Source organism: Adiantum capillus-veneris, chromosome 21, assembly GCF_014529385.1.
Source record: "Adiantum capillus-veneris isolate H3 chromosome 21, ASM1452938v2, whole genome shotgun sequence".
NCBI lineage: Eukaryota > Viridiplantae > Streptophyta > Polypodiopsida > Polypodiales > Pteridaceae > Adiantum > Adiantum capillus-veneris.
In genome coordinates this window covers 83004197-83027199 of record NC_140951.1, presented here as the reverse complement: position 1 = coordinate 83027199, position 23003 = coordinate 83004197, and the positions used below count along the sequence as shown (strand labels likewise).

Here is a 23003-nt window from a genome sequence, read left to right as displayed (position 1 = left end):
TGGCAACCCTCTTCATCTCACAAATCTTCAAGTACCATGGATTGCCAATGTCTATAGTCCCAGACAGAGATTCTAGAATGACCAGTAATTTTTTGGATTTTTGGAAGGATCTCTTTGAGAATTTAGGGACAAGGCTAAACTTCTCTTCGGCCTATCACCCACAAACGGATGGCCAAAGTGAAATAGCAAACCTAAAAATTCTTGATCTACTAAAATCCTATGTAAGAAAAGTAAATCAAAGATCCCAATGGGAGAAGTACTTACCATTGGTGGAGTATGCCTACAATAATACCTACATATAGCATATTTTGTGTTGTTTTCTCACTAGAAAAATGCTCTCCACTAATTCCTTCATGCATTTTTTTTTTGAGCTTCTTGCTAATGAACTAGAACACATCAAAGGAGAATATGATGTGCACATCATTGCCAAAGATGGACTTCCTAATTTCAAGGCACGAGATTTACAAAGCTATCCTCTTTTGTTGGTCATGAGTATAATTCTTTGGTTACAATATTGTTTGGAGGAATGCACTAAGCATTTCCTTGGTGGAGGTCCATATTGATACCAAATACAAAGCACATTGTGAAAATCATTGTCAACGCCTATCCCTTGAACCATAGACTTGAACGTAAAGCCAAGATAAGTAAATAGCCTTAGCATGTTGTTTACCAAGAGAATCAAACTCTATAACGATTAGCATCCAACAAGAAAAAATTGGCATGAGATGTCTGCTTAGCCACCAAATACATCAGAACCAAGTGACCCACATGAAACAGAGACTTTTTTCCAAACAAGTAATGCCTAAATTTTTTAAGTCAATGGAACAATGCTTCTCTTTTGGAAACAATATATTTTTCTTGACGAGGATAAGCCTTTGGTCAACAAAATATACTAGTTAGTATCTTTTTTTAATTTGGGCTGCATTAGATCCATGCACAAAAACGTGGAACAACAAATTCCATTGCGGTGGCTCAACAATGAGTGCTTTTTCCAAAATGGGAGTTCAATGAAAAAATGTGTGAATGTACTCATTGAATCTTTTTTTGCTTCAATTGCCAATCTTTGGGTGTTGCAATATCATATAAAATCTGTAGCATTATGTCGTGCAAGTGCACTAGGCCAAAAAACTCCAAAGGAAATCCTTGAAAATTTTAAGGGGTTTTGGCTAGCAAAATTAGTTTAGTTTTTGTGGGATCCATGGAGTTTCCTTTAACCAAAATATTGTGTCCTAACAACATTCCATTTTTTGCACAAAATGCTTATTTTAAAGGACTAAAACGCAATTGGGCCTATCAAAATTTTGTGAAGGAAAGACAACGATGATTGATATGCTCCGCTTGTTCTACCAAAAGGTTTGATTCCATCCACCATGAAATTTGTTATTACAAACAACTCCACGATAGTCATTATTGCTCTTTGAAAAGTGGCTTGAGCACACTTAAGCCCAAATGTCATAACTTGAGAACAAAAGCACCACAATCTTTACTCTATCTTCTAGTGCCATACACCAAAGAACATATCCATGAAAGAGTGCATTTGATGATCTACTACATCATCTAAGAGCGCATTTGTGTATGAATCAATGGGTATGGTGACCACACAATACATATTCCTTATTCTTCGTTTGCACAATAATAATAAGAGAAAGCCAAGCTGAGATAGTCTCACATAAGCCCAAATATCATAACTTTATAGCAAAATTATTGCATTCAATGATAGGGGAGACCATTCTCTATCTTTTGGTGCCATCTTGATGACCAAATGTCATAATTTTAGAACAAAATAACCCCATTCAATAATGATAGGACTCTTTTCTTGATCTTGTTGTTGCCATATGGATTTCATTGTTTTGAAAAGTGGCTTGAGCACACTTAAGCCCAAATATCAACTTTAAAACAAAAGTACCCCATTCAGTAATGAGATGATTTTTTTCTCTATTATTAGGGGACATCTTATTTTGATTGTACCAAAGAACCCATCCAAGAAAGAGTGCATTTCATGACCTACTACATCATCTAAGCTAACAATTGTGACTGAATCAAAAATATATCGCGCATGGTGTGACTACACTCAAGTTCTAATAATCCTCATATACAAAATTTTTATTCTTCTCCGGCATAATAACAACAAGAGAAAGCCAAGTTTCTCTTTCTATTGCTGTGATGAAGTCACATGTATTAGCTAATTGCTTCCCTCCTTAACATAAGTTGCATATTTGGGATTTATCAATATCGTTATTTCCCTACATTGAGAATCCTCTATAAGTACATTTCAATGTACTTTTAGATGATTCTATAAGTTACTTATTTGGGATTCATCGATATCATTGTTGCCCTACACTAAGAATCCTCTATAAGTACATTGAAATGTTAAGAAAATATCGGTCCAATCCCTTTCATGTCAATATAGGACTGTGCAAAAAATTGCTTGAAGTAATTTAGCTTAATTAGTTAGCATTGTGTCCTCAGTGATTGGTTGATTGAACTGTTGTTGAAACACTGAGTTTGGCTATGTGAATAAACTTCACTTGCGTCCACTCTTCTAGCTCCTTCTTGATCTAACTACATTTTGTATCTACCTAATTTAACTCAAGGGTGAGTGCAAGAGTGGGATTTGTTGTTTTTTTGGCATTGGTCTAAGTTATCCAACAAAGCCTCTGCTTTGATTGGCTCCATATTATTGTGTTTTGTACAAGGTTACTATTTACTAACAAATACTACTATTCTTCATCATCATCTAGACCTCCAACTAAGTGATTCATCATATTTTTTTCTGATAGGCAAAGCCACTAGTGTGCATGCATGCATGCCAAATTATCTTTTCTTCTTTTACTTCTATGTAGAGCTTGTACTATTTTCCCAAGCCTATTTGGATCTTACTTGGTTTAGGCGAGGTTCAATGCTAGGAGAGGATAATCTCTAGTAACATCCTCCATTTGTAATACTAGGTGCCAATTGCATAAGAGAAGTTTGGAAATATACACATCCAAGTGCCTAACTAGTTCAAGGGGCTTCATTCTACATTGGTTGACCAAAAAGGCACTGGCTCAAACTCACTAATGCCAGGTTTTCAACGTAAATCTATGGACAAGAAAATTTGATCCAGGTCCTCCATCAAGTAGGATGTATGGCATTTAGAGCACCACAAATGTTGACAACAACAGTAGTTGATCATCATTTATGAGTGTTAGAACAACTTTGGCTTTAACTATACTAATTTTGACAATTAGGGAATGGGATTTAGTCTGGTCTGCTTTATAAGTAGATATCAACATATTTTCATGTACGAAAGTGGGATCTTTCTCATTGTTTGCATGTATAGTTTAACATCACGATCTTCCATTCGCAAGGAAGAACATAGCTAGCCATGTGAAATTGGGTGTAGGGGATTGCCGATCGGCCCATTGGGTCAATGATCCTTTGCCCCCAATTGCACCTAGCTTTTGGTAAGTCACAATGTGAGAATTATTGCAATAATTTTTCCAAAAGCTCTTGTGCTTTCGTTGAGGTCAATTTCTTGGAAAGAATTTGCAAAATCTTGGCATGAGATTCAAAAGTTATGAGGTCGTCATTGCTAGTGGCAAAAACTCCTGTAGGAAAAACTCTCCCAACTCTAGCCAGGGATTTTTTTCTTTCAAAGCATCTAACAAGCTTGATGGTTGCTTTTGCATGGGTAGCCAAGTAGTTGGAAATGGATAAATCTCATGTTAGTTGCTGGTACATTAGTGTTTGGAATTTGAGGTGTAGGATTTTCTCCTACTTTGTGGTGTACCTTCCTCAAAACTTTTTCTATAGTTAGGGATTTCTTAACCATGCAGACAACTTGTGGATACCAATTTCTACTTATTCTCGTTGATGGAAGTAAATTTTTGCTAATTGGATCCATGGAGGTATGGTTTGCCAAGGTTGTGACATATAATTATAGGTGATGTCTAACACAAGTGGACTTGAAGGGACAAGGTCATTTAGTTCAGCAATTTTCAAAAAATTACTCTTACACGTGAGTTTTTTCCATTAGAACGAAGCTACCAAAATCTCCTTATTATTTCCCTTTTCCTTGCTACCTCATGCTCTTGTAGCAACAATAAATCATTGATACATTGATTAGGGTTATTAAAGTAAGAATATCCTCTAATGTACTCCATTTTTGCCTTAGTAGTGTATTGATTTCTACAACCATCATTATAGTTTCCTCCTCCTTATCCACCATTTTCATTTGTCCCCCCTACAATTCAATAGGTTACTATGTTGACTCAGCTCGGTAGCCTCAAAATTCACTCTCATTAGCTAGTGATGGTGGTGGTGGTGGCTACATTGTAGGCCATTCTAGGTATGGGTTGGTTGATGCACATATTGTGGAATCAAGAGGCAGATATTTTTGCATTGGTGGAGGAGGTGTGAGCTATGGTGGTAGGACATACTCCTATGGGGGTCCCATTTTTGGAAGCATAGGGGGGCAGGGGGATGGCTTGTGTTACATCAACAATGAAAAAATTCTAAGAAGATATTGGCTCTACCAATGGCAACTAACACCTCACTCTTCCATCATTGGTACTGTTCGACATCATGTTAGCAGAAAGTGTTGAGTGAGAGAACCAAAGAAAAGCCAAAGAAGACTAAACATGAGATGTCATGCAAGAAATTGTATCTTATATACTCAAATAAGAAACTTTATATGTTGCATAAATGTAAGGAAGAGGGTTATGGCATAGTGATCACCTCCCAACCACTCTCTTTATAGCCCCTTGGCCCTAGAGACTCTTGAACATGCATCCCATGCGTGCTCATAGTCCCTTAAGACCATATTATATAAAATGGAAAAAATACCAATTCCCACTTTATAATTTGTGAGTTTTATAACGAACAACTCTATAATTTTCATAAGTTGAGAAAAATATTTTCTATGTTTAGGTCTATGTGCTACACTTTGAGGTGGGGTGAATAGTTTTTATGCACATTACAATCTCAACAACTAAACACATCCTTATTATCATACCTGATTGATGGTGTTGATAACACTGAGATGTGATTGAGATAAGGAAACAACTATAAAGTCCTTGAACCATAAAAACATGACCTTCTTTGTGACCAAAAATTGACTTCAAAGCTGTTATCATTTTACACAACACTTCAAGGTCTCCTTCATACATGGCCACTTTGTGATCATGACTTGTGGTAATGCCAGGTATATCAATGTTTCCATCCTCATCGTATGAGACAATATCTACTTCCATAGTCTCTGTCGATGGAAGAATAGAAACATATTTCCACTCATCTACGTGAAGTTTGTTTTTGCACCTCCTTCACTGCCCCTTTAAGACATGGGTCACAAAAAGATGAGAGCGTTCAAAATCACCCAACACATGGGTTACTTGTAAATTATTCATCAACAAAATGGAAGGAGAGAGTGCCTATAATATGCTGAAAATCCCCCATTAGGCTATGCTTCACATCATCCTTAGACACCAGCTAGAAAATCTTTGAGTATTAAACCTTTAGGATTCTCTTGTTGCTGAAATTTTGCATTAAGAAATATCACCACATCAGCTGCACACTTCATAAGCCAAATATCTGGCTTGAGTTCCTCTTAAGTGATCATTCCATTGATCACAACACCTACACCATCGTGCTCTCCTTTACCATGTCTTGAAGTGAAGCAGTTATGCATCATATGTAAGCTTGTCAATTGATAGTACCTTCCCACAAAATAGTAAAGTCATTATGATTTAAAGTGAGAAGAAAAACCATCTGACCATACCCAATGAGAGAACAAACAAGGCCCTTTCTATTTAAGCCACTAGTAATGGATCATAAAAAACGTAGAACAAATAGTTTCTCATGGTGCTTGTCATCTGATATGTAAAAGTGTACAATATTCTCAACAACACCTGCTGAGTTTCTCACATATGAGATCTGTATCAATATGGTTATGTGGTTGACCACCAATGCATGGATTGAAATCACATTTTGCTTAAGATGCAAGAGTCTTGGAAAGATTGATCTAAAAGTACAATCATTAAAAGGCTCAACATTGAGTGCTCTAAGGCTCTAGAAAATATAAATTTTTGAGTCAAGAGTCTCAAGAGTCCCCAAAATGGTATGGACGGGTCCTATTTTTAGGTGTTTGCATTGAAGTTTGACTGGTTGCACAGTCAGACAACACTGGGGTTAACTGATGGTAACTCTACTAGGTAGCTTGCCCAGGTAAATCCCCATGCAAGGTATCTCTAGGAGCTAGTTTTCACCTTCTACAATACACATATTGTCCCCTTGTGGACTAGATACCCACCATCCATAAAAAATGTATTCCATCACTATAGTTTTACTTGTAAAAATGTAGAACTAGGTGTAGATTTAACTGCTACACTCACATTAGAGCAAGAAGCATCCCTCATTTTTGCATGACTCCACACCGTATCATATAATAGATCATGCTCACACTTTCGTTGGAGAGAGGCTGTAATGGAATTTGCCTATTCAATTTGAGAATAGCGGAATTTAATGAGAGTACTTTCAAGAAATGATTTTGTGAGCATAGCGGGTATACATAATTGAAGATAGCAACATAATCATAGCAATTAGTTAACTTGGCATAGACAAGTTATACTTTTGCAAGAGAGAGAGTTTAGAGAACATGACAACAATTGAGGACCGGATTTATGTGGAGCCGGTCCCCCCTCCAATAGGCATTTGTATTATGATTTCTCCCATAAAGAGAGACTTGTTACAATACAGTCTTTGTGTTCCTTGTGACCTAGGTGATGCCATGAAGATGGAAGGCTTCATGCACCACAAACATAACATAAACTTGAAGAAAGCTTTAACTATCCCAAGCCTCAGTCCCAAGACCTCAAACACCTTCGAAGGTGGAGAGAGCTAGCAGGGAATGAGGGTAGGGAAGAGAAAGAAGAAACATTTCGTAGGAGAAAGAATTAGTTCCTCACTTATCATACTCTTGTTGCTAGCATACATAATAGCATAGTAATGAAGAAGAAGGAGATGGCAAGCTTAAGCATTGAAGCATGGCTCTTGGTTGGATTTGCACTCCATAGCCAAGAGTGTTGGTGTAGGCTCTCAACCTCTACTTGCTTGGAGAGGGAGCTCCTGCACTTTGCATATCACACAATGAGAGCGCTTGTGAGTTTGTGTGGGTGAGTATACCCCCTAGGCACCCCCCTAGCTTGCTTGGGTCGACCCCCCCTTGCAGCTCATGCCTGAAGCTCATTGGACCCCTCCAGGCCTAGCCAATCACAAGCAGGAGCCGTTACAAGCAACATGGGTAGCCTTGGGACAAGTGTCTCCCTTTCCCCTTTGAGAGAGAGGACTTGAAAAATGCTAAAACAATTAGATAATTCATGTAATTTATCATTGGACCCCTTTGAAGCCTAGCCAATAGGCTTCAAGAAACACATGAAGGTAACATGGGTAGGGGCCTGACATGTGTCCTTGCTGCCTCTTCAAGATGGGCTTCCCTTGTGTGTGTGAGTGGGTGTTCTCTCTCTAGGCCCTAGGAAAAGGGCTCGCCCCCCCTCTTGTAGGAATGCTTTTGACTTTTAGGTGATCAAGCACCTTACTCACCAAGCATGACAAAGCACTTGAACTAGGGGGGGTTCCCACAAGCATCTCAGGCAAGCTTCTCAAGGCACCTCAAGTACTTTAATCATGCAGCAAGTCAAGCACCTCAAGCATGGAGCCAGTCAAGCACCTCAAGCATCTTAATCAAGCACCTCAAGCATGAAAAACACCTCAAGCATGACAAGCACTCAAGCAGGACAAGCACCTCGAGCTTGGGCCGGGTTCCCACCTCAAGCTCAGCCCTAGCTTACTTAAGGTCAAAAGGACTTTTACACACATTTATTGGAGGTCTTCAATGAAGCTAACCCTAAGGTCTTATGCTCCATTGGTTAGCCTTGCTCTTTGATAGACCATCTCCCTTTTGGGCCCCTTTACATTGGCCCCGTGTTGAGATAGATCTAAAAGCACATACCTATATCTTAACACTTGTTCCCGTTTATTCTCCCACATTAAGTGATCAATTTAATATGAGAAAATCATTTGGGTTAGTTAGATATTAGATTTTATGATAGAGGCCAATAATTTACTTTTGATTTCCATGAAAGAAAAAAAAAATACTTTCTAGCATGCGACTTAAAATAGAGTTTATTTCAATTTCCATGAAAGAAACATTGTTACTCTCTAGCGTTCGACTTAAAACATTAGATACCATGCTTTATCAACCTTTATGATATTGTAAAGAGAAATTATACTATTAAATGATGTTTCCCATCTAGACTTTTGACCCTTAAAATATGTTTGATTCGTAAACCACTTAATGCTCTCAATATGATAAGGCACAATCTCAAACTCTACACTATCTGAAGGGCATGAATAATGGCATACAACACATGCCCGTATGAAAAGTTATTCTGTTGAGCACTATCTAATGTCTTACTCTCAAAGGCAATTGGTCTACCCTCTTGAAGTAGCACTACACCAATAGCCTTATTGCTAGCATCAATATCCAAAAAAAAGGCTTTATTGGATCAACAATGCTTATAGGGGAGCAAAAGCTAAGGCTATCTTAAGCTTATCAATGTTACTTTGATGTTTTTCTTGCCAGGTAAATTGACGATCTTGACTCTTCAACTAGTCAACATTCATAAGTACAAGTATCTTTGCATAATTTTGATTAATTTGCGATGATAGCTGGTCACGCCCAAGAAAATTTGAAGATATTTTAAACTTTTGAGACAAGGCCATTTCAAAATAGCCTCCATTTTGCTAGGATCCATCTTAAGACCCTCAATGGATATAATATGGCCAAGATATTGCTCTCTATTTTCATAAAAGAACATTTTCTCTTCGTGTCATATAAGGCATGCTTTCTAAGTGGTTCAAAAAGCTATTAAGATTATCAAATTGGTCTTCCTTACAATGGCTGTAAATAATTATGTCGTCCAAGAAGAAAAAAAACAAATCTACCCAAGCAAAGTAGGAAGACCGTGTCCATAAGTTTCATAAAAGAAACTACAGAATTTATCAATGCAAAGAGAAGAACAAGAAACTCAAAATGCCCAAACCTTGTTCAAAAAGTTTTTAGGAAGATCTCTTGTATCAATTTGTAATTAATGATATCCTAATCACAAATCAATCTTCATGAAGTATATAGCCCAATAAAGTTGATAAAAAATCTCATCAACTATGAGCATATGATCATTATTCTTTGTGTTAATCTTAATTAGACATTGATAATTTACACACAAACTCACACACACACACACAAAACCATCCTTTTTCCTCACCAAGAGCACTTGGGATGCCCATGGAGAAGAAATGGGTCTAATGAAACCTTTACTAACAATTCAGCTAGCTAACATTCCAAATCCTTAGCTTCACTTTGAATAAGCATATATGCTGGTTTTCTTGATAATTTGTTGTCGGGTTACACATCTATACTATCTTGTATTTCCTCTCTGGAGGTAAACCCAAAGGTAAATCATCCAAAAAAAATATTCATATTTGTGCTAAACTTGACTAAGTTCATCACACTGAGAAACAAAATTAGACTTTTTATCTTCATGTAAAAGGAAGCTACACAAGTAGTAACACAAATAAAAATTCTCTATTTCATTTAATTTCTCTTATAATTGGAGTGTCAATTTTTTGAGATCTTTTCATTTGGAGCTTTCTCACATAGTTTAGGTCTTTCTAACTTGCATGCAACCACTCTTGTGTTCACTTAGATGTTTCTAAGTTTTATCTATTTTTGCAAGTTTGATGCATGTACACCAATCCCTTCACAACAACAACATTAGTGTATTAATAAAAGCTCCCACCCAACCCAAACTTCTATGTATGCCATTCTTGTAGAGAAACCTACAAGGCTTCAACAAAAAAAAAGTACAAGCACTACCATCAATTCATAAAGATTCCTCAAAAGCATTAATCTTTATGATCCAAAATAGTACAAGGAAAAAAGCATGCCATCGAAGAGATTGTTTTACTGGAAAATGCCAAAATAAAGCCTCGCAAAGTGTACAAATCATCCACCAAAATGTCAAAAAAATTTGAGCAAACTACTAGGCATTTATTTTTTCTCTACTTCTTTGAAGGCGTAAACTGTCGGGGTTGATTCAAGATGAAAGTGAGATCTCTTTCACGTAGTGTTGGTTGATGTATAATCATATGCTACTTACCATCCAACCCAAGAATCTGTGTGTAGACAAAGTATAGGTGCTTACAAGCCAAGTAAGATTTTGTTGCTTTCTCCCGGCCTTGAAAATCAGGGCATGTACAGTAGGGCTCCATAGCCACATGCACATCATATACATCTTGAGTTATTATCTTGAACACAGCATGACGAGCAGGCACCAAAATTATCTCTTGCACAAAACAAGCTTCCATACGTGCTCCCACTTCCATGCGTTTACTTGCCTCCTTAGAGACACCGGACCTCCATTTTTTGTTGCGCTTGCCAGAGGTTCCCACTGTCTCCCTTTCCTTGACAGCATTTGGAGAAGGAGCTCTAATCACAAAACCTGCCCCTAGCAAACCAGTATACTCCTCCTTTGATACACCTGTTCCACTCTCTACTAGCCAAGTTGTTGGCCTTTCCGGTGGTGACAATACTTGTTTGGCCACAACTTCAGTGTGATGCACATCATCGCCACAAAACCACATCCATTGGTGTTGCCTCTGGTCTTTGTAAGTTCTCTCTCCCCAAAAGCATGGGGCCACAAGTCCTGGAGACCTACTTTGCATGACATTCTCACATCTTCTCCCTTCAAGCACGCCAAAACACTTACGAGAGACATTTTGAGGCATTCTTCTCATTGCCCAATGACCCCGTGGCACAACAATCTCAAAATCACCAATAATGTATTCACTAATAGAAGGTATGGTGTCATCTATTATGTCATTATTTGCATGAATCTCCTCATATGTGGAATCTGCATTCACATCAAATCTTTGTCCCTCTTGCTTCATGTCCATATCAAACAAAATCTTTCGTGGTCGTCCGCGCTCTTTTCGTTGTCTAGACTCCATCACATAGCCAGGATTATGAGAAGCTGTTTCTGCAAATCCTCTAGCCTTCTTTCTTTGCACTGTTTCCCCATCTCCATGCAATAAAGGTTGCCCATAAAATGGTGTGCCTGCCACTGCCCCTTGGAGAGCACGTGCCAACACAAGTGGGCTAAGAGTTTTTTCTTTATTTCTTGATCTCTCTAGATATGTTTGCATATCTGGACCAAGCCCTATGTATCTACCTGTTAGATAGCCATGTTGCTTTGTGCATTGAATGTACGCATTGATGACATCAGTGACGCATGCATCATACAAAGAAATTTTTTTGCTACCGCATTCTCCAGCAAGCCAAGAAGCATGAATGGTCTCTGACAAATTGGTACTCAGAATTTGAGCCTTTTCCCAAGGACTCATAGATATCTGCATTCCACCAAAAAAAAACTTTGAATTAGTGAAATAAAAAAATAGAGAAGGTTGTGGTGAGGCTCATGATTGTATCATACTTCATTGTGTAAGCTACCCCAGTGAGATATCCTTGTCTCCCACCACTTGAACCATTTCTCCAATGACTTGATATTCTCACTTGCAACATTATCTGCCCACCATCTTCTAATTGCTTCTGCTTGCTTCATTGCCAAACCCATTGTCCTTGAATTGCGCCAAGTCTCACACATGTCTTTGTGGATACCAAACTTTTCTTTGGCTATATATTTTTTAGTATGTTTATGTAGACTTTGCTCCCAGTGGAAGAGACAAGACCTTTCCTTTCCATTCATGACGTTATTTGGCCCTTCATTGAAAACTGTATGCACGGCAGCCCAATTTGCTCCAGCCTCATCAGCCATAAATCGTGCAAATTCTGTCGATGGATAACCTTCTTGAGCCAACACATTATTAAGAGATCTCCAAAATAGGACTTGTGTGTCTGTATCCTCCTCTTTGGTGTCACAAACCGCTATAACCATCAATCCCTTCAAACTAAAGAAAAAAGACAAATCTTAGTTACAAAAATTTTGCAAATGTGCAACAAAATGCTACAACACACCAAAAGACTACCTCGGATCATAAACAGAGCATGACATAGTTGCCCATCCATCTATTCTATGTGTGTGATCAAAATGTACCCAAGCAGCACTCAAATCTCCATTTCCTCGACGCATGCGATTGACAAGGTCTATACCAGACCCTGGACCTTTTTTTGACATCTTAAAGATGTAACACTTATCATTTGGCCCACCTTGCCTAGGGAAACGACTTCCATGAAAGTAAGGAAAGTGACATTTTTTCTTCAAAAGCATAATGTGGTCAAACCCATCCCCAACAATCAAGTCTTGTTGTCTTTTCTCAGTAGCTACCATTATCTTAAATCTGTCAAAAAAAGTCATAAATTAAAATAACCTTGTAGTACTGAAAAATCTAAATGTTAAATGTTTTACCTTTTTTTTGAACTAGTGGAATCATTTCTTCCAATACATTTGAGAGCTCTGACTCCCCCATTTTTAGTTCATCTGAACCATGAATAGCATCAACCAATAATTGTCTAGCGACAATCATCTGAACTCTTCTTGGTCCACTGCTTCTATCCACCTTCAAGACACTTGCGACCATCTTCCGTATTCTCTCTATTGTGGCTCTTGACGTACCTGCTTGGACTTCATGCAAGTGATGACCTACGTGAATCATCATTCTTGTAAGCTTCGGATCTGAGGGCAAAATGTAGTACACTTTGCAAGCACAAGTACACTCACAGAAAACAACTTTTTTGCAATAATGACAAGTGATACACAGGTTTTCGTCTTCACATAGAAGCCCTTTCCTGACTTGCTTATCTAGGTAACCATGAAAGAAGGATACATTGAACTTGGTGTTGTTCAAATAATAGGGACAAAGAACTCTGTGACAAACTAATGACCCCAAGCAATAACTAAGCCTAACAGTAAAATTTATGGACATGTTAGTTTTATGTGGCCTAGTCCAAAAATGACCATCGAATTTTTGCTCCATCCCTTCCATCCTTTTACAACCTTCTTCAATGTGGGGTAGCTCGAAGGCAATGTCACCATCATAAACTTGTGGAAGCTCTGTCACCTGTTTGATTTTCTTGCTATTGTTTATCAGGTGTTGTAGTCTGAAACATGTTTTGATACCTAAAATCCAAGGAATGATAGAGTTTTTTGTAAAATCATGAACGACATCATCACTGGACCCCAATCTTTGTTGTTTGTCAAACGGCTCAGTTTCCTCTTGCATTGATGGATTGTTTATCTCAAAACAATCTTCTTTTGCACATGGAAACTGACTGTTGATGCTTGTTATGACTGGTTTAGCACCAAAATCACTACCCTCACTATCTGTAATATAGAGCATATCACTAGAATGTTCAATGAAATACTCAGAAGAGAGAGAAGAGTCCAATAAAAAGTGCTCATTTCCATCAATATCCCACTCTGAAGGGGTTTGAATATACATTTTTTCCAAGCCAATGTGAACTATTGCTTTCAAACATGTAAATTTGTAGTTTGGAGGAAGAAGACACTGTAGATAATATCTGCTGAGCAAGAGTTTGTTGTGTCGAAGCTCTAATTCCCTACTATGTGTCTCTTTTCCAAGTGTCCAAGAGAGATTTACTCTGTCCATCTCCATACCAAGACAATGGGAGCAATGGGTTTTCTAAACCTAATGAAAAGTTATTGCAAAAAATATAAAACATAATTTTCGCACTTAGAGAGAAAAAATGAGTGACTGCCACATCATAAATGCTAGGGCCGCTCATTGTTGCTTTATAATTAATGCCGACAATTGTAATATAATATCCTCTCCTAGTTCTTCTATAATTAAAGCAATCATAATTAAATACTCTCTTTTCATTCTCTCTACAATAATAATTAAATATTCTATCTTCATTCATAACGTAAGGTAGAGTCTTTATTTTTACGAGGAAATAGAAGCTCACGATCATTACTAAAAGCTTGAACTCATAAAAGGGATTGGAGACTGCGGAGTCTAGAAAGTTCTTTCATGGCTAAAGGCTAGACAAAATGGTGGTCATAGGATCATCAGATTAACAGATACTTTTTCCTTAAATTTGAAGGTGGATTATGTTTTTTCAATAAACCTAAGGTGAATTTACAGCAAACCTAAGTTTTTTGGAAGACCTAAGGTTTCAATGTTCTGCAAGTCATGGCTGGAGTTTAGTAGGTAGAACCATCTTCATCATTCTCCTCCTCCATCTCTTCCTCCACGCCCCCCGCCCCACTCGCTGAGCACGCAATCCGTCCGTGCGCGCGCGGATGGATTGCGTGCTCAGCGAGTGGGGCGGGGGGCGTGGAGGAAGAGATGGAGGAGGAGAATGTTGTTTGTTTTTTTATTTGTGCTTAATCGCCTGCTGTGTCCGAGTATGAGCTTCTGCTATGCACGCTGTCCGATTTACAAGCAGGAGGTACAGGCCCGTTGTGCACGCTGTCTGAGACGTGAGCTTCTGCTGTACACGCTGTCCAATTTCAAGCACGCTGTCCATCTGCATGCGTGTAGACGGATAGCGTGCTCATTTTTTGGGTTTGCTAAGCGTTGCTGGCTGTGCTGGCAAGGAGGGACGGGCCCAGGAGGGACGCGGCAAGGAGAGACGGGGCCAGGTGTCAATGCTCTGCTTGGAAATGGAAATATCAATAGACCCTTCTCAACTCGGCCTGCGCCATGCTGTGAGTGGCAAAACTCTCAGCAATACCATACTGTGGCCACGATTTGCGTTGGGCGTCAATTGCTGAGTTTCAAAACCTGTGGAGGTTTGGCCCTTTACTCCTCCAGCAAGGCCACAGAAGTGGAGGAATCGCCATAGATTCCGATTGAGATGTTTGAAATAATCAAAGAAGAGATTGTCATTATCCATATCATCGTCAAATGCTAGGGTGGAGCCTGCTATGCCAAGATGGTGCTCTTGTTGACTAGGTGTTTGCGTAGGAGCAATGCCAATATTTGGTGACGACGACGCGTTGATAATGGTAGCATCTGTCTGCTCATGACTAGTTATTGCATTCATATGCAATGTAGTTGAGCCAATATGCTTGGATCCAATCAATGATCCATATAAGTGAGGAATATGTTGCCTCTCGTTCACTGCACGTATCAATTGCCCTTCATTTGCTAGAAGCCAATGCCGTCTCTCAGTTGCGAGGCTCTGATGATGCCTCTCATTTGCTAAGAGTAGTTGTGGATGTGTCTCATTAACAATAGCACTACCATATTGTGGATGTGTCTCATTTACACTTATGGCACCACCATATTGAGAAGCCTTCATGAAGGGCCTCTTACTCGACATCTCTGGCCTTGAATATTGCTCGATGTTGGACCAATCCTCCAAGGGTTTGAGCACTTGACATTTCTCTTGGGCATGTTGCTATAGGGTGGTATCAAGAGACGTGCTTATAATGTTTGTGTTCATAAGGTGATGAAGTCCACTAGAGACCAATGAGAGTGTAGTTGAGCTTGCCTTGGGTAGCGCCTGAGTTGACGGCAGTGCGTGGCCATCCTCCATAAGTGAAGCATGGACAGTGGTCATGCGGTGGGAGAAGTTTATTAAGCTGGCAAAAAGCAAGGAGGAGCTATTGCTGGCAAAGTTGAATAGGTTGTTTAGGCATTGAGGGAAGGCCAAGGGCCAATACTTTTTGTCGAGCTCAGCAGATCGGCATGTATGGTAGCCTTTGTCGATAACGTCAAAGAAAATTTGCTCCTCGTCACACCTTTGGACTTGTTTGATGGTGAGGAAGCATATTTGTAATACTAGCTATTGCAAGCTCCACCATATGTCATGTGAGTTGACAGGTTTTGACATGTCTACCCTATGGCACTGAAACCACTTTGATTTATGCAAAAATCTAAGGTATTTATCCTATGTTTAATTTTTAGCATAAGGTCAAGTGTTAAACCTAAGAGAGTATCTAGCTATCTAACTCCTAAGTGTTAACTCTCTCTCTCTCTCTCTCTCTCTCTCTCTCTCTCTCTCTCTCTCTCTCTCTCTCTTTCAAATCATAGCATTTATACATTATAACTGTTTTGTCTTTTTTGCACTTATAGTATTTTGTAAAAGAGTTGATAGTTCTAAACAGAGTTTTGATTATGCTATTGATTTTTTTTAATAAAGGTGTAATATTTTTCTCATGGCTCCCAAACGCTCCATGAAAAAACGAGAAGCAAATTGTTTAGGGGGGACGACTCTACGATCTGGGGCTATTCAAGCAAGGCAAGTTATACTTGAGGATGGTTCCTCAAGGATTCTACCTATGAGTCCACCAAAGAAGTCTCTGAAGAGAAGAAATCAATGTGGGTATGTTGATGATGAAGCGTGGTCCTTGGACAGGTCTATAGATGGTGCTTCTAATAGCAATGCTATCACTCCAAATACTATTGGTCCATCTTTTGCTCCCACCCCACAAACTACCCACACAGAGACCAATAACCAAACTGAAGAAGACAACTTTTCAAAGCATAACAGGGTTTTTGGGGAGAATGTGTCTCTTGGGTTGATGAATGAAGTCATAAGTCAATTTCATATCAAAAGAAAGTCAGAGCCTCCTTTTGTTCCCTTATGTAGATTAATAGGTACAGATGCTGTTCGATGTGCAATTTCGGATGCATCTTGGTTGACATCCACGTTCGATAGGGTTGGCTATGTCTCTTCAATGGGTTCTTTTATTGTTTCACTTAAAGGATGACATGGAGAAATAAAACATCTGACAGAAGATACAATTGAGAAGTGGGATCCAATATGGCAAAGACTTAATGCAGAATTTGAAAAGAATCTTGTGGGTGATTGGGTAGATCTTCGAGGCAAAATTTTTTTTGTTTGGGATGGAAACCACAGATTGAAAACTTGGATGCGACGAATTGAAGAAGGCAAGTGCTTCATTTCTTATCTTGTTTGAGTTTAGATATACATTGTTGCACTTGAAAAATAAATTTGGATGATGTTTCTTTTGTAGAGCACTCTGAGGATGAAAAATACCATGTGTAAGTTCGTTGTGAATTTATTGAGATAGATAAAAAGAAGGAAGCAGAGTTGATTTTGAGTCTTGATACAAAAAACGAGTAACGCATATTTGGTTAATTGTTGTTCAATTCTCTAGTTGTAATATGTTTTTTCATTTGCTTACACGTCAACATTTGCTTCTAGAATCTCACGGGCTACAACTCCACCCAACTTGGCACATGAAGTATTTATGTTTCAGAAGTTTGGTATTGCTAACAAATCGAGCATAATGGAATATATAACTCCTGAGCAAAAATCTTGGATGGAGGTTGAGCTTAAATTGGAGGCTAGACATAACCAAGGGATTATGCCATGGTACGCAACGCCGTGCATCTTGATTGCTCAACTTGTTTGGAAGGTATGTCATGCTCAATTTGTTTGGGATAATAAATATAACAATTACGTTCAAATATACCTTAAATTTTTATGTGGGAAGTCTATTCATAGTTGTCAAGTGATGGATTGTGTTACGGTTTGTATAATGTCCTAAATTCCCATGTGGGAAGCCTTGTAGAGGTGGCAAGTTATGGATGGAGTTTTGGTTCCCATGTGGGAAGCCTATGTACTCATGGATTTGTTTGCGTTGTGTTACTAATGGCTCATAGAAATATTGTTAAACAATTGTGTTGCTATGAAGGGGAGATGGGAATCCTTTTTGGCTGATGAGAAGAGAAGGCTTAGAACTTTAGGTCTTCTTGGGGAGGATTTCAAAAAGAAGATGAACGAAGCTTTAAAGAAGGAAGAAGAAAAAGTGAGAGATAGCGGATATAAGTACCTTTCTATTGCAAATCCTGCACATGGTGAAGAGTTTTTTACTATGCTATTTGACAAGGATTGGCATGAAAAAACAATGGTAGGAATCACTCGGGATAAATTATACAGCTTGTGCGCCGCAAAGATCACAATAGAAAGGTTTGTTTTAGTTCATCTTAAACTTTGATTTGTCGTTTTAGTGTGCATTGTAATCAGTACATTAACTTTTGGATTGACGGTTATAAATTTGTTCAATAGATGCAAAGAACTTCTTCACATGATGATTTTGACCAAAGTTAAGGACTCCAAGGGAGGTCATTTTGCAGACTATAAGAAACTTAGAGCCTACATGAGGCAAGAGACCTATTGGCAAGGAATGTTTGGCGAAGTAGTAATTATTATTGCTAAGTTTGAGGTGGAGGGGCCTTTGTTGCCAAAAGCATTTGAGGTTTTTTTTAAGGCATCTAGGAAGACACATGTTTCATTGGATTATACTCATGTTCTAGCAAACATGAAGAGTGCTTCAGATTATGCCTCTTTACCCGAAGTGATGCATTCAAGAAAACGTCTTGTGTACAGGTATTGGATTGTTTGAATATTAATTTTGCTTCACAATGTATTTTATTGTCTCTTTTTTATATTGATTTTTCATTTAGATGGCTATTGAATTGTATGCGGCTGAGGATGATAGAGTCTATGCCGGAGGATGTACAAGAATGGCTAGATAAAGAGGATGAAAATACTATGTTCTCGTCAACACTCTTGGAAAAGGGTATTACACCTTGGGAGTGCTCTCACTGTCCATGGTGGTTGGAGTATCCCCTAGGTGTTATCCCAAAGAGTGAGCAAGAGATTCATGCTCGTAAGTGAATTGCAATCTCTTGTATAAACTAATATAATTTGTTTAAAATTGAATTTTGTTGATCTTTTGTTGTGAACTTTTCTATGGAAAGGTTTTTTGAAAGAGAGTCACATCTCTAATGACGGTGTAATCCCACCCCAAGCTACACATATTGAGCCATCCACCAAGCCATCTTCGCGTAGAAGGAAAGATGAAAAAAGTATAGAAAAACCCTCCCAATGTGTGCCTGTAAATTCTGATGGTGAGGAGGAGAGCTTTCCAATTCCTCTTCCACCAAAAGGATCCACCCTAGCATCAAAGTCTTGCTTCTCTGAGACTATTATGAGTCGTTCACTACATGAGAGGATGCCATCAAAACGCAACACAAGTAGACGCTCTTTGCTTGTTTATTTGCTTTTTATTACTCTAATTATTGTGTGCATTAACCGTTGACACTCCTATGGTTTTCTAAGCATTCTTTGAGATTCTAAGAAATTAAAAATTTCATTCTCATGTTTAGGAGAGGAGTTTATTACTTGTGTGGATGCTTTGTTGTTGGATGTGGAAGCAATTGATGACCTAGCATGGCATAGGTAAGACTTACATATTTCTCTAAAAACTCAACTTACCATAATTTACTCTTACCATGATCCTTTGGTTTGTGTTAGTATTGAAATGTGGTTCAAGAAAACACCAATCTATGATGGACGTGAGTATTCATTGAAGGGGGAAATCTCCCAATATGCGACAAGGTTGATCTTTGCAGACTTCCCTACGTCCATGCTAGTTGATGGTATTCACAATAGCACTATAGGTGAGCTTTTTTCATGGCTTCTTTTTCGTTATACAATGCACATATGTTATGATTTAATTTTTTATTTTAACTTGAGTGTGTAGGTAATGTAAAGGTTGTTCCTGAGTGGAACCACTTTTCCACTGCCTTGCGAGTGGTGTCATGGAAATTGCCGATGTTCACTTGGCAGACGAGGGTTTCTTGGTGACTTTGTCTCTTGCGCAACATTTGGGGGATCTTGCCATGCAGGCTAATAGAGTGAGTTTGCAGCTCCATCGCTCGTGGACTTTGATGTGTGATGGGGGATACTTGCATCCAGATACTGGTGAGTAGGTGAGGTTGCCTTCTCTATGTGACGCTGGCGCATGAAATTTAGAGTTCTTCTCTTTAAGTGATTTATTTTTTCCTTACATAGGTGATGGATCTCACTCTTGGTTTGTTTTATCGTAAGAATGCTCAAAGCATTACACCTCATTATGATAGAAAGGCTGGGGAGGATGTTTCTCTTGAGTGCTTTTCGACCTCAAGAAGCTACCTCACAGAGTCTCCACCTCGTTCATCTAACAATTATACAAGGATAGCTGGAGATTTGATTCGAGGGGGAGCAGAGCGTACTGAGACTTTTTATAGGTAACTTTCTAGCCATGAATACTCAGCACACTCATATTGGTAGTTAGATGCTAGCTCTTGACGTTAAATTTTGATTATTATGTTTGACGCAGTTGGTTGCTAGAAACATTCACATATGAGGACGACCATGTTATGGACATTTTTGTTGGGTATGGTGGCTTGGGGCTTGCTTGCACAAAGGATATCCGTCACTGTCTAATGCTAGAGGGTGATTTCTTTGTCTTCTCTGAGTGTTTAGAGAAGAAAGTTTGTGGTCCTCCTCCTCAGGAGAAAAACTAGTAGATAAGTTACTTCCATAGGTGGACAATTATTTTTGTGACTTGACTCTATGTATTGTTTGAGATAGTATTTTTTCAATGCAGCAATAAGCAACATATGGAGATTGTGGGTTTTTCCCTTGTCCCCACAAGGGTTTTTTCACCCACAATCATGATTCATTGATTTGGGATGATGTTTCATATCTCAAATCGAGGATCAATCTATATGTTGTTCAATTATGGGAAAAATGTTATGTTTGTCATGCCATTATCTTGTTATTGTTGTTCTTATTGGGATTTAGGGTAATGCAAGCAAATGCTTGCTCAATAATCATCATGTATGTGTGTGTGTGTGTCTCTATGTATGTGGGGTGGGGTCTCTTAATGCTCTAGATTTGCATCTCTCTCTCTCTCTCTCTCTCTCTCTCTCTCACATACACACACACACACACACATTCTCTCTAATTACTTATAGAGCAAACAAGATAAATACTTTTTGCCAGGGTGGACTTCAACTTATTCCATTCAAAAAATCCATATATCTCACTTTGCACTCTCTCTCTCTCTCTCTCTCTCTCTCTCTCTCTCTCTCTCTCTCTCTCTCTCTCTCTCTCTCTCTCTCTCTCTCTCATATATCACTAATTGGCTTATAATTTAAACAAGATAAAGACTCGTTGCTAGAGTAGACTTCAACTTACCTCATACCAAAAATTCAAAAAATTTACTTTGTACTAAAATTCTTGCAAGATCGTAAACAAAGAATTTGTGATGATCTTTCTTATAAATACTATATATATGACATTGTAGTATCAATATGTTGATATTGATATGGTTAGTTTTTTTAATCAAATCCATGTTGTGTTACTATGGCCCTTAATTGTGTTACAAAGATGTAGAGCACAATTTTTTTACTATGTACTTTATCCTAGTTGAAAAGCTATATACCTTAGTATGCGCAAAAGGTTTCATCTACTTTTGCTACCCACAAAAAGCTCTAAATTTGTAAAGAAATCTCTAAATGAAAAGCTCCTATATTTAATATCCTCTTATAATTGCAGCTTGGATGTACATATGATAGGAGAAGAGGGCACATTCAATTCTCCAAAAAGTAAAGCATGATTACCATTTATTTCAAACTTAGGAGTGTTATGTTTATAAATACACTTCAAAATAGGTCCTAGATTATACAATCACTCATGCCCAAGAGCTACATAAGCTCCTTCCATGTTCATAACTTGAAAGGTGATGCTCATTGGATGGCCTTGAACTTCCAGTGGCACATCCTTTACCATAATGTCCCAAAATCTAAGCCTTGACCCGCTGTGTAACTATGTGTACTCTCCAAAAGTGGAAAATTCAATTGCTGAACCCAAGCATAATTGAGAAAGTTATGGGTTACCCTCAATGAGTATGTGCACCTTGTTTCCATTCATGTATCCAGGAAGGAAAACTAAATCATGTGGGTTTCCCTAGATGAGTATGTGCACCTTGTGTCCATTTATGTGTCCATGAAGGTGAACGTGATCATGTGGACACATTTGCTGCTACCACATTGAAGCTGTAAAGAAATCACTCAAGTGCGTATGTGGAGTGAGAGACTTCCACATGAGTAAACTTAGAAGACAAATTTAACTGTAGTAGTTGGAATGTGTGTGGGGCCTTGTCCTTACCTTTACATACCTCTTTTTCATTTCCCTTGGACTTTTCTTACTTTGTTATTCTATTCAAAGGGAAATCCTACTTGGTATGATTGTCAAAAAGGCACTTGAAACACTTTTTTTTTTGCCTTGGCAAATTACAAAGAGCCTCAAGGGCCCTTACCATTCTTAGCATCTTCTTGATAATGGGAATATGTCTTGCATTTGACATGGGTCTCCCTGTGTTGAAAAGTATTCAACACATCTTTGTTTCACTCTTTGTATTCACTTCTATACACTAGTGGCTTTAAGTCCTTCATCTAGGATGAGATCTTATGATTCTCGTGCCTTGCTGAAAGATGTTTGGACATCAACCTCTCCCCTTGATTGGACACAATATGATTTTGTGGCTGATCCTTGGCCATTTGCATCATGAAGTTGTTAATAACTCCGTAAGCATGGCTAAGTTGGCATTGATGGCTGCCAAATTCTTTTCCATTTGATGTGTGTGGTGGAGGAGATAATTTTTTTGACTGATGTAGCTCATGAGCACCCTCCTAGTCAAACACACTACCCCAAGCCACATTTTTGATATGCTATATCTTATTTTTTAAAGAAACCATGTAAATAAGCCATGTATTTTGATCCAAAAGTTGTGAAACTTTGAGATGTAATATTTTATCGTGTCCTCAAAGACAAAATAGCCGGTCGTTGGTCATTTTGGAAGATCTAGGTGTGAAGGTCAAAAGCCTTATTGTGAACACATCATTTCAGACTTATCTTTTGGAAAAGAAGAGCTTTTGTTATACGATTGTCAAGTGGCTACTTTGCTTAAACTTGTAATCCATTTTTCTCATGATTCGGTAATCTAAATTTAATTCCAAGAATCACATTGTTTTCCTTGTATCTTGCTCTTTCATTAAAGTGTAAGAATTTCAAGTTCTATTGTGGTTCACAGCTCTACACATTTGTGGGTCATATCTTCAATTTTGAGTGCTTAAATTAATGTTTTGGAAGATTTTGACCATAGAAGAGTGTCATTAAA

At 38.4% G+C, this 23003-nt stretch overlaps 2 pseudogenes; one reads left to right on the top strand and one right to left on the bottom strand.

The window, feature by feature from the left end:
• Positions 1 to 14451: 14451 nt before the first annotated feature.
• Positions 14452 to 15853, bottom strand: LOC147431251 (uncharacterized; annotated as a pseudogene).
• Positions 15852 to 20052, top strand: LOC147431250 (uncharacterized; annotated as a pseudogene).
• The last annotated feature ends 2951 nt before the right edge of the window (positions 20053 to 23003 follow it).